Source organism: Garra rufa, chromosome 4, assembly GCF_049309525.1.
Source record: "Garra rufa chromosome 4, GarRuf1.0, whole genome shotgun sequence".
In the NCBI taxonomy this organism is placed as follows: Eukaryota; Metazoa; Chordata; class Actinopteri; order Cypriniformes; family Cyprinidae; genus Garra; species Garra rufa.
In genome coordinates, this window is record NC_133364.1 from 37807707 (window position 1) to 37824586 (window position 16880).

Genomic DNA, 16880 nt, shown 5'->3' on the forward strand with positions numbered 1-16880 from the left:
CCAGCCTCTGTGGCGTCCTGATGGCCGCAGATTCCGACGTGTGTGCAAATTTTCAAGAGTTTTTGAGTATGTTAAGGCCCCCAAAAGTGCCCGGAAGGTTGAAAAAAAAAAATAAAAAAAAAAAATAAGAACCCTTAGAAGAACAATAGGGCCTTCGCCCTTTTGGGCTCGGGCCCTAATAATAATAATAAACGGAGCAGATTCAATAGGGTCCTCACACCATCGGTGCTCGGGCCCTAATAAACGGAGCAATTCCAATAGGGTCCTCGCACTGTAGTGCTCGGGCCCTAATAATAATAATAAACGGAGCAGATTCAATAGGGTCCTCACACCATCGGTGCTCGGGCCCTAATAATAAACGGAGCAGATTCAATAGGGTCCTCACACCATCGGTGCTCGGGCCCTAATTAAAGCTGCAAGCAGCGATGAACGGGCCCTCGCACACGGGCTTACCGCCGACCGGTGGCTTTAGGAACACAGCAAATGATGGGTAGTATGCTTTTAATACAGTAAAAATAGGAGAAATATGTCAAAGTCACTTAAATGTGCCAAATTTCCTGCTGCCAGCTGGTGGCTCTATGCATATAACTGATTATTGGCATATAGATGTGTTCAGGCCACCACTTTCATCAAACATATGAAGTTTGGTGCAGATTGACCTTGGTATGTTTGAGTTAGTGAAAGATATGATATATCCTGCTGCCAACAGGTGGCGCTATGATAATATCTGAATATTGGCCTTTAGGTGTCTTCAGGCCAGGACTCTTACCAAACCTGTGAAGTTTGAGGCAGATCGGACATTTTATGGCTGAGTTATAACAACTTCTATGTCCATGGCGAAACATCAAACTTTGTCAGGCCGCCACAGACACGCCCTTTAACGAAAACTCAAGATCTTCGCAATTTAACATCTTTAAGGCCTCTAGATCAGAATGACCAAATATAATGTTAATATCATTAAATCTCTAAGAGGAGTTTGATACAAGTCATTTCCTGTTGCCTACAGGTGGCGCTGTGATTATAATAGAATGTTGGCCTTGAGATGTGTTCAGGCCAGGACTCTTATCGAATATGTGAAGTTTGAGGCAAATCGGACATTTTATGGCTGAGTTATAACAAGTTTTATATCCATGGCGAGACCTCGAAATTTGTCAGGCCGCCACGGACACGCCCTTTACCGAAAACTTAAGATCTTTACAATTTAACATCGCTAAGGCCTTTATATTAGACTGACCGATTTTGGAGTTGATCTGTATAAATCTCTAGGAGGAGTTGGTTGAAGAGTACAGCATGACACTTCCTATTGCCTGCAGGTGGCGCTATGACTATAACTGAATATGGGCATGTAGATGTCTTCAGGTTAGGAGTGTTATCACACATGTGAAGTTTGGGACAGATCGGACATTTTATGCCTAAGTTATAGCAACTTCCTTTTTCATGGCGAAACATCGAAATTTGCGAGGCCGCCACGGACACGCCCTCCGATGAAAACTCTAGATCTTCACAATTTAACGTCACAAAGGGCTTTAGATTAGACTCACCAAATTTGGTGTTGATCGGAATAAATCTCTAGGAGGAGTTCGTTCAAGTATGACACCTGAAAATGGCAAAAATGACACAAATTTTGCTGAGAAAATTAATGATAACCGACTTCCTGTTGGGTTTCGGATTTCATCTCAAGAGGCTTTTTTGTAGGTATTGGTGTGTTACATGTGTGTACCGATTTTTGTGCATGTATGATAATCACAGCTGAATGCGCACACCGCGGAACGTGTAAAGGTGGCGCTATTGAGCCATTTTGCCACACCCACTTCTGCAACCCATATCAGACGTCCATTTTCGCCAGGTCTGATGTGTGTGCAAAGTTTCGTTAGTTTTCGGGTATGTTTAGGCCCTCAAAAATGCGATTCATTCCGGATAAGAATAATAATAATAATTAAAGCTGCAAGCAGCGATGGTAGGGCCCTCGCACTCGGGCTCACCGCCGATCGGTGGCGAATGGTGGGCACTTTGCTATTAACACAGTAAATGTAGGAGGAATATGTCAAAGTCATTGATATGTGCCAATCTTCCTGCTGCCAGCTGGTGGCGCTATGCCTATAACTGAATATTGGCATGCAGATGTGTTCAGGCCAGTGCTTTCATGAAACATATGAAGTTTGGTGAAGCTTGAACATGGCATGCTTGAGTGTAAGTCATGACATATCCTGCTGCCAACAGGTGGCGCTATTACGAAATATTGGCTTTTAGATGTCTTCAGGCCAGGACTATTGGCAAACATGTCAAGTTTGGTGCAAATTGTACATTGCATGCTTATGTTAGTGTAAAACAAGTAATTTGCTGTTGCCAGCTGGTGGCGCTATGACTATAACTAAATACTGGCATGTAAATGTATTCAGGCCAGGACTCTTATCAAACATATTAAGTTTGGGGCTGATTGGACATTGCATGCCTGAGTTACAGTAACTTCCTGTTTCATTGCATTAAGAGTATGCTTTAGCACTTAGCTAAATGTTGCTAACATGTTTCTAGCATGTTGCTACCCTATTTAACACTTGTTGATATTTTTAAAATGTTGCTTGGCATCCACAACAGTATTAAACATGTGACTTCCTGTTGCCAGCAGGTGGCACTATGACTATAACTGAATATGGGCATTGGCTTGTGTTCAGACCAGCACTCTTATCAAACATATTAAGCTTGGGTCAGATTGGACATTGTATGCATGAGTTACACTTATTTTTCTTTGTATTAATATCATGCTTTAGCTCTTAGCTAAGTGTTGCTAGCATGTTTTAACATGATTCTAGCATGATGCTAGCCTATTTAAAACTCGCTAAAGCTTTTTAATATGTTGCTAGGAGTCCGTAACACCATTAAACATCACTTCCTGTTGTCAGCAGGTGGCGCTGTGACTATAACTGAATATGGGCATGTATATATCTTCAGGCCAAGAGTCTTATCAAACATGTGAAGTTTGGGGCTGATTGGACATTGCATGCCTGAGTTACAGTAACTTCCTGTTTTATGTCTTTAACAACATGCTTTAGCACTAAGTAAGTGTTGCTAGCATGTTTGAGTACGTTTTAAACTAGTTTAGCACTCAATGGCTTTTTTAGTGTGTTGCTAATAGTGTGTCACAGTGTTAAACATGTCACTTCCTGTTGACAGTAGGTGGCGCTATAACTATAACTGAATATTGGCATGTAGACATCTTCAGGTCACGACTGTTATCAAACATGTGAAGTTTGGGGCTGATTGGACATTGCATGCCTGAGTTACAGTAACTTCCTGTTTCATTGCATTAAGAGCATGCTTTAGCACTTAGCTAAATGTTGCTAACATGTTATAGCATGTTTCTAGCATGTTTCTACCCTTTTTAACAGTTGTTGATTTTTTTTTAAATGTTGCTAGTCATCCACAACAGTATTAAACATATGGCTTCCTGTTACCAGCTGGTGGCGCTATGACTATAACTGAATACAGGCATGGGCGTGTGTTTAGGCCAGGATTCTTATCAAACATGTTAAGTTTGGGGCTGATTGGACATGGTATGCCTGAGTTAGAGTAACTTCCTGTTTTATTGTATTATTAGCATGCTTTAGCATATTAGCTAAGTGTTGCTAGCATGCTTTATTATTTTTGTAGCATGTTGAATATTAAGTTTGGGTCAGATTCAACAGTATATACATGAGTTACAGCAATTTCCTTTTGTATTTTTATTAATAGCATGCTTTAGCTCTTAGCTAAGTGTTGCTAGCATGTTTTAGCATGTTTGTAGCATGTTGCTAGCCTATTTACGACTTGTTAACGCTTTTCAATATGTTGCTAAGAGTCCGTAACAGTGTTAAACATGTCATTTCCTGTTGTCAGCAGGTGGCGCTATGACTATAACTGAATTTGGGCACTGACATGTGTTCAGGACCGGACTGTCATCAAACATGTGAAGTTTGAGGCAGATCGGACATCGTATGCCTGAGTTATAGCAACTTCCTTTTTCATGGCGAAACATCAAAGTTTGTCAGGCCGCCACGGACACGCCCATCGACGAAAACTCTAAAGCTTCGCAATTTAACATCGCGAAGGCCTTATGATGACACTCAGCAAATTTGAAGATGATCGGATAAAAACTGTAGGAGGAGTTCGTTAAAGTACGAGGCCTGAAAATGGCAAAAACTGCACAAAAATCGTACAGGAAATTCAATATTACGGACTTCCTGTTGGGTTTCGGATGTTGCACCAGGAGACTTTTTTGTAGGTATTGGTGTGTTACATATGTGTACCGAGTTTCGTACATGTACGTGAAACGTAGCTCGAGGCGCACTCCGTTGAAATTTTATAGGTGGCGCTATCGAGCCATTTTGCCACACCCACTTTTGAAAACCATATCAGATGTAAATTTTCGCCAGGTCTGATGCGTGTGCAAACTTTCGTGAGTTTTCGGGCATGTTTAGGCCCTCAAAAAGACTTTTCATTTTGGAGAAGAAGAAGAATAATAATAAACGGAGCAATTCCAATAGGGTCCTCGCACTGTAGTGCTCGGGCCCTAATAATAAACGGAGCAGATTCAATAGGGTCCTCACACCATCGGTGCTCGGGCCCTAATAAACGGAGCAGATTCAATAGGGTCCTCACACCATCGGTGCTCGGGCCCTAATAATAATAATAATAATAATAAACGGAGCAGATTCAATAGGGTCCTCACACCATCGGTGCTCGGGCCCTAATAATAATAATAATAATAAACGGAGCAGATTCAATAGGGTCCTCACACCATCGGTGCTCGGGCCCTAATAAACGGAGCAATTCCAATAGGGTCCTCGCACTGTAGTGCTCGGGCCCTAATAAGAATCCTTAGGAAAACAAGAGGGCCTTCGCCCATTCTGGGCTCGGGCCCTAAATAAGAATCCTTAGAAGAACAATAGGGCCTTCGCCCTTTTGGGCTCGGGCCCTAATTAAAGCTGCGAGCAGCGATGAACGGGCCCTCGCACCCGGGCTCACCGCCGACCGGTGGCTTTTGGAAAATGGCAAACGGTGGGCAGTATGCTTTTAATACAGTAAATGTAGGAGAAATATGTCAAAGTCACTTAAATGTGCCAAATTTCCCGCTGGCAGCTGGTGGCGCGATGCCTATAACTGATTATTGGCATGTAGATGTGTTCAGGCCAGCACTATTATCAAACATATGAAGTTTGGTGCAGATTGACCTTGGTATGTTTGAGTTAGTGAAAGATATGATATATCCTGCTGCCAACAGGTGGTGCTATGATAATATCTGAATATTGGCCTTTAGGTGTCTTCAGGCCAGGATTCTTACCAAACCTGTGAAGTTTGAGGCAGATCGGACATTTTATGGCTAAGTTATAACAACTTCTATGTCCATGGCGAATCATCAAACTTTGTCAGTCCGCCGCGGACACGCATTTTAATGAAAACTCAAGATCTTCACAATTTAACATCTCTAAGGCCTCTAGAACAGACTGATCAAATATAATGTTGATTTCATTAAATCTCTAGAAGGAGTTTGCTATAAACCTAATCCCCTGCAAGGACTTCAGATAAATGCCAACTGTGAACCAATATGCTACATTTTCCCTATATTCTGATGATGATGATAAGAACATGCAATTCATGATGATAACAAAATGTTATTATTGCTTGCATTACGTCCACCACTTCTGCTTAAATGTCATTGTTACCTATCTGTACAATTTGTGTGTGGATATTGCTTTGCTGGTGACTCCTGTTATAAGACATCACTCTTAAGCGCTACATAACTAAGAATCAATAAGGAAGACGGTGCCCAGTTGGCACATGCATTCACAGTAACCCTCAGCCAGTTTGGATTTAAAGTTTACAGAATTGAAAGGGTTACACTTTAAAATCAACACACAGACACATACACACAATATATAAAATGTTACCATCCAGTTTTATTTGTTAACATTAACTATATTAGTTAACATGAACAATAATTAAATAGCATTTATTAATGTTAATTAATATTAAGCTAAAAAAATTATTCATATATTGTTTAAAGGTAAATTAGTATCTTTTAACATTAGTTTATGTACTGTGAATTAACATGAACATGAACGCAGTTCATGTGGGTGTACAGCAATACACAATAAAGTGCTCAATTCATTCAAAATATCTTTAAAAATCAAGTTGAGTATTGTAATGGGGCGAGATATATATATAGATATATATATAAAACTCATCTTAAAATGGTACAATTTTCAGATGTTTTGAACAGATAACAGCAAAGTTTGTTTTGTTGTCAAAGTTTGTCTTGAAATAGTTTTATTTATTGAATATAAAATTTTAATTAACAATGAAAATAAATGTCTATCAATGAAGATAAATTGCTCATGCTAAAAAGTTGTATTTTTCTTAATCTTTTGCTATGTGACTGAATAGGACAAGTTCATGGTACAGTTCAGTAAAAACTGCAACAACTGCAAAATACAAACAATGAAAGACTTAGTGACCCTTTATATTTTCTCAAAATAGCCGACTCTCAAAGATCAGACATATTTATGTAAATTACTCTACATATGTGTATTTCTTCCTCAAAGATGGTCTATTGCAAAACAGTTTCAGTCTCTCTCCCTCTCTCCCTTTCACCCCTCCCCCCTGCACTCTCTCACTCAGACTGTCATTCTGTGGTGACTGAACACACACACATAGAGACATTCAGCCTGCTGAGTGACAGCAGGTTTCTGATTTCATTTTTTAATTTTCTTTAATTCATAGAAGCTTGTATAAAATTTATATTGACAGCACTTGCTCAGAATGATAAGATCTCTGTGTGAAAAAAGTTTTAAAGAGTTTGGATGCTGCACTTTAAAGATGTAAAAAACTACGCTCATCTTTTTTACTATATCTTTAAAAAATCACCACGTCAACACTGTTCAAGATATCCAAAATCCGCTCGCAATTTAACATCTTCAGAATCTTCCCTTCATGTTAAAAAAGTTTGGTGTGAATAGCTGGTTGTTCTTAGAAGGAGTGTGAATTTGTTTACAGCCTGATTTTTCCAAAAAAACACATTCAAATGGAAATAGCTGGCTTCCTGTTGGTCTTAGCTAATGAGTTTAATTTAGAAAGTTGTCCAGATTGATGAGAACAATATATGTACAGAGTTTGGTGACTGTATGAAAAACTAACCCCCCAACTTTTGTCAAAAGATGGCGCTATAGAGTGCCTGCTCCACGCCCATTTATGACCTTTTGCCAGTGTCTAACTATCATTAATATTGATGTGTGTGTTGAGTTTCATGAAATTCTAAGCATGTTATCTGCCTCGAAAAGACAGGAATCTAATTTTAAAGTTTGACATGTTGCCATGGCAACAGCTTTTGATTTATCATCGACCCCTTTACATATTCTCATCGGCCGTGTTTTGACATTATTTTGATGAAGTTTGAAGATAATCAAGTAAAATTAAGAGGCTGATTTCAAAGGATTTTGAAAATGACACGCTTCCTGCTGCCAGTTGGTGGCGCTATAACTTTGACTCATAATAGTCATATTTATGGAATCGGCATCATACAACGAACAAACTGGTGAAGTTTCATAAGAATCAGGCAATGTGTGCAACAGTAATTAGACACTTCCTGTTTCTCATTTCTCGCCATAACTTTGTCGCCTTGCCACGGCCAAACCGTTCGAGATATCAAAAATCCCCTCGCAATTTAGCATCCCCAATGTCTTGAGATCATGCTGACCGAGTTTGGTGACAATCCTATGGAAACCCTGGGAGGAGTACGTTAAATTCCAGAGCATGCGCTTTTTAAACAGCCCTAAATATCTCACTTCCTGTTGCGTGGAGCCTATGACATAGAGTACAAAAGTTGTTTGGCTCAGTGAGATCTATATGTGTACCGAGTTTCATATCAGTACGTGCAAGTATGTGTGCGCAGTACATCAAGTTTTCAAACTGTGTTCCAGGGGGCGCTGTAGAGGCCCTGAACCACGCCCGGGTCCCAGCCTCTGTGGCGTCCTGATGGCCGCAGATTCCGACGTGTGTACAAATTTTCAAGAGTTTTTGAGTATGTTAAGGCCCCCAAAAGTGCCCGGAAGGTGTAAAAAAAAAATTAAAAATTAAAGCTGCAAGCAGCGATGACCGGGCCCTCGCCGACTGTGCAGTCGCCATCCCGATAGCATCAGGAAAACGGTGCCCGGTTGGAACATTCATTCACAGTAACCCTTTGGACTAACCCTTACTGTCTCTCCTCCTCTCTGACTCTTTCTCTTACCACCCATCCCCCCTCCTTACACTCAGCCACTTACCACACAAACACACACATAGAGTGCAGAGCAGAGTGAGATCAGATATGTTTTTTTATTTTCTTTCATTCGTGGAGTTTTGTATAAGTATGAAATTAACTGTGTTTGATCAGAATGAATAGTTATTTGTATGAAAAAAGTTTCAAAGAGTTAGGATGCTGCACTTTAAATATATAATAAATCATTGAAAATTGAAAATGGAAAATGAAATTCTAAGCACACTATCTGCCTCAAAAACACAGGAAACAAATATTTGAATGTATTTTTATTTTTTTTATTTGCCATGGCAACAGTATTTAATGCATAAGGGACGCCTTTACAGACTCTCATCGGCCATGTTCTTACATTATTCTGATGAAGTTTGAAGAAAATCGAATACAAATAAATTGTTCGTTGTTCGTTCGTGTTTGTTAGTTCATTAACCATTGTTAAAAGAGACCCTATTTTAAATAGTAACCATGTTTTATGATCTACAACCATTTTTAAATATTATTTTAATGATCTATAAGCATCTGTAAAATAATTATAAACAAATATATTAAAAATAAATACATATTAACTTAGTTGATGTATTTGTTTCTCATTCTAATTAAGTGACCTGAGCAGTATAGTGTCATACTTATAAGATTTTTTGTTCTATCAGTGAGAGTGTATATATGTATATAAATCATATAATTTTTCCTTAAAAGATAAAAAAAAAAGATTTTAATGCTCTTTAAGCACCTATACAAAATAATTATGTAAAAGTACACTGACAGTACAGTACATATCAACTGATTCTATGGATTATTGTCATTCTTATACACTGATAATGAGCTAAATAGCATTAGAGGCAAATGATTCCTTATCTTATGAGGACCTCTAGTGTTCATTCCTGGTATTAGAGCCTTAAAATGACAAACTTATATTACACTTTTATAATGTTTTTGGGGCCTCTGAGCATGATAACATTTTGAAACTACTCAGATTCCCTAAGAATGTCTTGTTCTTTATAAGTTAAAAAGTTTTGATGAGTTAGAATAATGCAATTTAAAGATATATGAAGATTACTCTTAATCTTTTTTACTGTTACTTTCATAAATCACCACATCAACACCATTCAAGATATCCCAAAGCCGTTCACAATTTAGCATCTTCAGTATCTTGGCATCATGTTGGCAAAGTTTGGTGTGAGATGTCTGATTCTGCTATGAGTGATATGAATTTATTCACAGCTATATTTAAAAACACAGGAAACAAATGTAAAAGTTTGACACGTTGCCATGGCAACAGCGTTTGATGTATCAAGGACCCCTTCACAGATTCTCATCGGCCGTGTTTTGATATTATTCTGATGAAATTTGAAGCAAATTGAGTAAAATTAAGAGGTTGATTTAAAAGCGTTTTGCAAGCAACACACTTCCTGCTGCCAGTTGGTGGCGCTATAACTTTGACTTATAATAGTCACATCTCTGTGATCGGTATCATAGGACGAACAAACTGCTAAAGTTTGGTCAAAATCAGATAAAGTGTGTCAAAATTATTAGACACTTCCTGTTTCTCATTTCTCGCCATAATTTGTCGCCCTGCCACGGCCAAACCGTTCGAGATACCAAAAATCCCCTGGCAATTTTGCATTCCCAATATCTTGAGATCATGCTGACCGAGTTTGGTGGCCATCGGTGGAAAGGTCTAGGAGTAGTATTTCAAATTCCACAGCTTGATTTTTCCAAAAATCCATATTTAACGAAAAATAGCTGACTTCCTGTTGGTCGTAGCTAATGGGTGTAAATTAGAAAGTTGTCCGGCTTGATGAGTCCAATATATGTACCGAGTTTGGTGACTGTAGGACAAAGTAACCCCCCAACTTTTGTCAAAAGGTGGCGCTATGGAGCGCCTGCTCCACGCCCATTTATGGGCTTTTATCAGTGTTTAACTGTCATTAATACAGATGTGTGTGTTGTGTTTCATGAAATTCTAAGCATTTTAAGTGTCTCAAAAACACAAAAAACTAAAGTTAAAGTTTGACATGTTGCCATGGCAACATGATAAAAGTTATGGATAATGCCCTTCACAGATTCTTATCGGTCGTGTTTTGACATTATTGTGATGAAGTTTGAAGCAAATTGAGTAAAATTAAGAGGCTGAGTTTAAAGCGTTTCAAAAACGTCATGCTTTCTGCTGCCAGTTGGTGGCGCTATAACTTTGACTCATAATAGTCACATCTCTGTGATCGGCATCAGACGACGAACAAACTGCTGAAGTTTGGTCAAAATCAGACAAAGTATGCCAAAGTTATTAGGCACTTCCTGTTTCTCATTTCTCGCCATAAATTTGTTGCCCCCTCACGGTCAAACCGTTCGAGATATCAAAAATCCCCTGGCAATTTTGCATCCCCAATGTCTTGAGATCATGCTGACCGAGTTTGGTGGCCATCGGTGGAAAGGCCTAGTAGGAGTATTTCAAATTCCATTGCATGCACTTTTTAGACATCCCTGAACAGCCGACTTCCTGTTTAGCGAAGCACGAACTATGACTGTGAAATTTGTTCGGCCCGATGAGGTCTATATGTGTATGAATTTTGGTGACTGTAGGTCAACCGTTGTGTGCTCCAGAGCCCTTTAAAAGTCGCAATTTTTAACACTGTGCCATGCCCCCCCCCCAGGTGATCCCCCCATGTCAAAGTCTGTCCGGCCCTGATGGCCGCAGGTTCCAATGTGTGTGCAAAGTTTCAAGAGTTTTCGTGTATGTTAAGGTCCCCGAAATCCCCCAAAACATTGAAAAAATAATAATAATAATAATAATAATCCTTAGAAAAACAATAGGGCCTTCGCCCTTTTGGGCTCGGGCCCTAAAAAAAAAAATTAAAGCTGCAAGCAGCGTTGACCGGGCCCTCGCCGTCTGGCAGTCGCCATCCCGATAGCATCAGGAAAACGGTGCCCAGTTGGCACATGCATTCACAGTAACCCTTTGGACTAACCCTAACTGTCTCTCCTCCTGTCTGACTCTTTCTCTTACCACCCATCCCCCCCTCCTTACACTCAGCCACTTACCACACAAACACACACATAGAGTGCAGAGCAGAGTGAGATCAGATATGTTTTTTTATTTTCTTTCATTCGTGGAGTTTTGTATAATTATGAAATGAACTGTGTTTAATCAGAATGAATAGTTATTTGTATGAAAAAAGTTTCAAAGAGTTAGGATGCTGCACTTTAAATATATAATAAATTATTGAAAATTGAAAATGGAAAATGAACTTCTAGGCACGCTATCTGCCTCAAAAACCCAGGAAACAAATATTTGAATGTATTTTGTATTTTTATTTATTTGCCATGGCAACAGCATTTGATGCATCAGAGACGCCTTTACAGACTCTCATCGGCCGTGTTTTTACATCATTCTGATGAAGTTTGAAGAAAATCGAGTACAAATATATTGTTCGTTGTTCGTTCGTGTGTTAGTTCATTAACCATTGTTAACAAAAGAGACCCTATTTTAAATAGTTACCATGTTTTATGATCTACAACCATTTTTAAATATTATTTTAATGATCCATAAGCATCTGTGAAATAATTATAAACAAATATATTAAAAATAAATACATATTAACTTAGTTGATGTATTTGTTTCTCATTCTAATTAAGTGAACTGAGCAGTATAGTGTCATACTTATAAGATTTTTTGTTCTATCAGTGAGAGTCTATATATGTATATAAATCATATAATTTTTCCTTAAAAGATTAAAAAAAAGATTTTAATGCTCTTTAAGCACCTATACAAAGTAATTATGTAAAAGTACACTGACAGAACAGTATATATCAACTGATTCTATGGATTATTTTCATTCTTATACACTGAGAATGAGCTAAATAGCATTATTGTTCAAACGATTCCTTATCTTATGAGGACCTCTAGTGTTCATCCCTGGTACTAGAGCTTTAATCTGACAATTTATATGACACTTTTAATGTTTTTGGGGCCTCTGAGCATGATAACATTTTGAAACTACACGTATTTCCTAAGAATTTCTTGTTCTTTATATGTAAAAAGTTTTGATGAGTTAGAATAATGCAATTTAAAGATATATGGAAATAACTCTCCATCTTTTTTACTGTTACTTTCATGAATCACCACATCAACACCGTTCAAGATATCCCAAAGCCGTTCACATTTTAACATCTTCAGTATCTTGGCACCATGTTAACAAAGTTTGGTGTCTGATTCTGCTATGAGTGATATGAATTTATTCAGCTATATTTTTCCAAAAATCCACATTCAAATCAAAATAGCTGACTTCCTGTTGGTCGTAGCTAATGGGTGTAAATTTTTTGCAAAAAAAATCTGGTGACCAAAAATTATTAGGCTGTAGTTAAGAACTGTTAGTTTTATGGACAGTTAGAATGTTTTGTATATGCAGACAAGGGCTTTATGATGGGCCTGATTTGAATTTAGAAAAAAAAAATATTTCTTAAACATGTTTGAAGTTCTTAATAGATTTCACTGTTGCACATTTAGTCTTTTTATTTTTTTACAGTAATGTGCATTTTGCAGTTTGTTTACATGGTGTACATTGGATGCACATATTTATGACTTCTTGTTGTAGTATTCATTTAAAATAAAAGTTGTTTAAAATAAACAACTGTGTGCACCCTATTATTAATGTAGATGTGTATTTCAGTAATAAACTTAAGTAGGGGAGTTTTAAGTTACCAGCATTTATATCAAAATAGTGATCCCATGTCTGCAAAACTAACATTTTAAATGAAATATTGATAGCTAATCGATATCGAATCGAATTGAATCGAATCGAAACCATAGAAATAACAATTGTATCGAATTGCCAAATTGGTCACAATACCCAGCCCTAATTCACATCCTAATGAATAAACAACCAAGAGTTTAAATATTCCCTTCTATCTCCTCCTCTCTGACTCTCTCTTTCCACCCATCCCCCCTCCCCACTGTCACCCTAACACTCAAAAACACACACCCACTTACCACGCACACACATAAGTGCAGAGCAGAGAGGGATCAGATTTGTTTTTTAATTTTCATTAATTCATAGATCTTTGTATAATTATGAAATGAACGTTGTCTGATCAGAATGACTAGTAGTCTGTATGAAAAAAGTTTCAAAGACTTTGGATGCTGCACTTTAAAGATATAATAAAATTACGGCTATCTTTTTTTACTCCGATTTCAATCAATCACCACATCAACACCATTCAAGATATCCTAAATCTGCTCGCAATTTAGAATCTTCAGAATGTTGGCATCATGTCAAAAAAGTTTGGTGTGAATTGGTTGGTTTTCCCGAGAGAAGTATATAAAATTCCACAGCCTGATTTTTCCAAATATCCACATTCAAATCAAAATAGCCGACTTCCTGTCGATCGTAGCTAATGGGTGTAAATTAGAAATGTTTCTGGCTTGATGAGATCAATATATGTACCGAGTTTGGTGACTGTAGGACAAAATAAAACCCCCAACTTTTGTCAAAAGGTGGCGCTATGGAGCGCCTGCTCCACGCCCATTTATGGGCTTTTATCAGTGTCTAAATATCATTAATACAGATGTGTGTGTGAAGTTTCATGAAATTCTGATTATTTTAAGTGGCTCCAAAACACAAAAAGCTAAAGTTAAAGTTTGACACGTTGCCATGGCAACATGATAAAAGTTAAGGATAATGCAATTCACAGCTTCTCATTGGCCGTGTTTCAACATTATTGAGAAGAAGTTTGAAGAAAATTGAGTAAAATTAAGAGGTTGATTTAAAAGCATTTAGAAAACGTTGCGCTTTGTGCTGCCAGTTGGTGGCGCTATAACTTTGACTCCTAATAGTCAATCTCTGTGATCGGCATCATAAGATGAACAAACTGCTGAAGTTTGGTCAAAATCAGACAAAGTGTGTTAAAGTTATTAGACACTTCCTGTTTCTCATTTCTCGCCATAACTTTGTCGCCCCGCCACGGCTAAACCGTTCGAGATATCAAAAATCCCCTGGCAATTTTGCGTCCCCAATGTCTTGAGATCATGCTGACCGAGTTTGGTGGCCATCGGTGTAAAGGTCTAGGAGGAGTATTTCAAATTCCATTGCATGCGCTTTTTAGACATCCCTGAATAGCTGACTTCCTGTTTGGTGAAGCACGGACTGTGAGCACGGAAGTTGTTCGGCCCGATGAGGTCTATATGTGTATGAATTTTGGTGACTGTAGATCAATTGGTGTGCGCTCCAGAGTCCCTCAAAATTCGCAATTTTTAACGCTGTGCCACGCCCCCCCCAGGTGACCCCCCCCATGTCAAAGTCTGACCGGCCCTGATGGCCGCAGGTTCCAATGTGTGTGCAAATTTTCAAGAGTTTTCGTGTATGTTAAGGGCCCCAAAATCCCCCAAAACATTGAAAAAAAATAAATAAATAATAATTAAAGCTGCGAGCAGCGATGAACGGGCCCTCGCACCCGGGCTCACCGCCGACCGGTGGCTTCAGGAAAACAGCAAACGGTGGGCAGTATGCTTTTAATACAGTAAATATAGAAAAAATATGTCATAAGTCATTTAAATGTGCCAAACTTGCCGCTGCCAGCTGGTGGCGCTATGCCTATAACTGATTATTGGCATGTAGATGTGTTCAGGCCAGCACTATTATCAAACATATGAAGTTTGGTGCAGATTGACCTTGGTATGCTTGAGTTAGTGAAATATATGAGATATCCTGCTGCCAACAGGTGGGGCTATGATATTATCTGAATATTGGTCTTTAGGTGTCTTCAGGCCAGGACTCTTACCAAACCTGTGAATTTTGTGGCAGATCAGACATTTTCAGGCTAAGTTATAACCACTTCTATGTCTATGCAGAAACATCAAACTTTGTCAGGCCACCACGGACATGCCCTTTAATGAAAACTCAAGATCTTCACAATTTAACATCTCTAAGGCCTCAAGATCAGACTGACCAAATATAATGTTGATTTAATTAAATGCAATCAATGCAAGGACTTCAGATAGATGCCAACTGTGAACCAGTATGCTACAAATTCCCTATTTTCTGATGATGATAAGAACATGTAATTCATGATGATAGCAAAATGTTATTATTGCTTCCTTTACATCCACCACTTCTGCTTAAATGTCATTGTTACCTATCTGAACAATTTTTGTATAATATATTTTTGTATAAAATCAATTTTTGTCATAACTAAGAATCAATAAGGAAGACGGTGCCCAGTTGGCACATGCATTCACAGTAACCATCTGCTAGTTTGGATTTTAAGTTTACAGAATTGAAAGGGTTACACTTTAAAATCAACACACAGACACATACACACAAAATATAAAATGTTGCCATCCAGTTTCATTTGTTAAAATTAACTATATCAGTTAACATGACCAATAAATAAATAGCATTTATTAATGTTAATTAATATTAAGCTAAAAAAAAGTATTCATATAAAGTTTATGTACTGTGAATTAACATGAACATGAACACAGTTCATGTGGGTGTACAGCAATACACAATAAAGTGCTCTATAAACGCTTTCTTTCAAAATATCTTTAAAAATCAAGTTGAGTATTTTACCGGGGTGATATATATATATATATATATATAACTGATCTTAAAATTATGGTTTTCAGATGTTTTGAAGAGATAACAGTAACGTTTGTTTTGTTGTCAAAGTTTGTCTTAATGTTTTATTATTATTATTTTATATTCAATAAATAACACTATGTAAATATTGTCTATCAATGAAGATAAATTGATCATGCTAAAAAGTTGTATTTTTTAAAATCTTTTGCTATGTGACTGAATAGGACAAGTTCATGGTACAGTTAAGTAAAAAATAAATAAAAAACAACAACTGCAAAATACGAACAATGAAAGACTTAGTGACCCTTTATATTTTCTCAAAATATCAGACTCTCAAAGATCAGACATATTTATGTAATTATACTACATACAGTATGTGCATTTTGTTCAAAGATGGTCTGTAGAATGGCTCTCTACTCTGTCACCCTCTCTGCCTCTCACCCCTCCCCCCTGCAATAATGAGCTTCTCTGTGCCTGACTGAACGCACACACATACTGTAGAGACATTCACCAGAGTGACAGCAGGTTTCTGAGTTATCTTTTCAATTTTCTTTAATTCATTGAAGCTTGTATAAAATTTATATTTCCAGCACTTGCTCAGAATGATTAGATCTCTGTGTGAAAAAAGTTTTAAAGAGTTTGGATGCTGCACTTTAAAGATATAAAAAATTAGGGTTATGTTTTTTACTACATCTTTAAAAAATCACCACGTCAACACCGTTCGAGATATCCAAAATCCGCTCGCAATTTAACATCTTCAGAATCTTCTCTTCATGTTAAAAAAGTTTGGTGTGAACAGCTGGTTGTTCTTAGGAGTAGTGTGAATTTGTTTACTACCTGATTTTTCAAAAAATCCACATTCAAATCAAAATAGCCGGCTTTCTGTTGGTCTTAGCTAATGAGTTTGATTTAGAAAGTTGTCAATATTGATGAGAACAATATAAGTACAGAGTTTGGTGACTGTAGGAAAAACTAACCCCCCAACTTTTGTCAAAAGATGGCGCTATAGAGTGCCTGCTCCA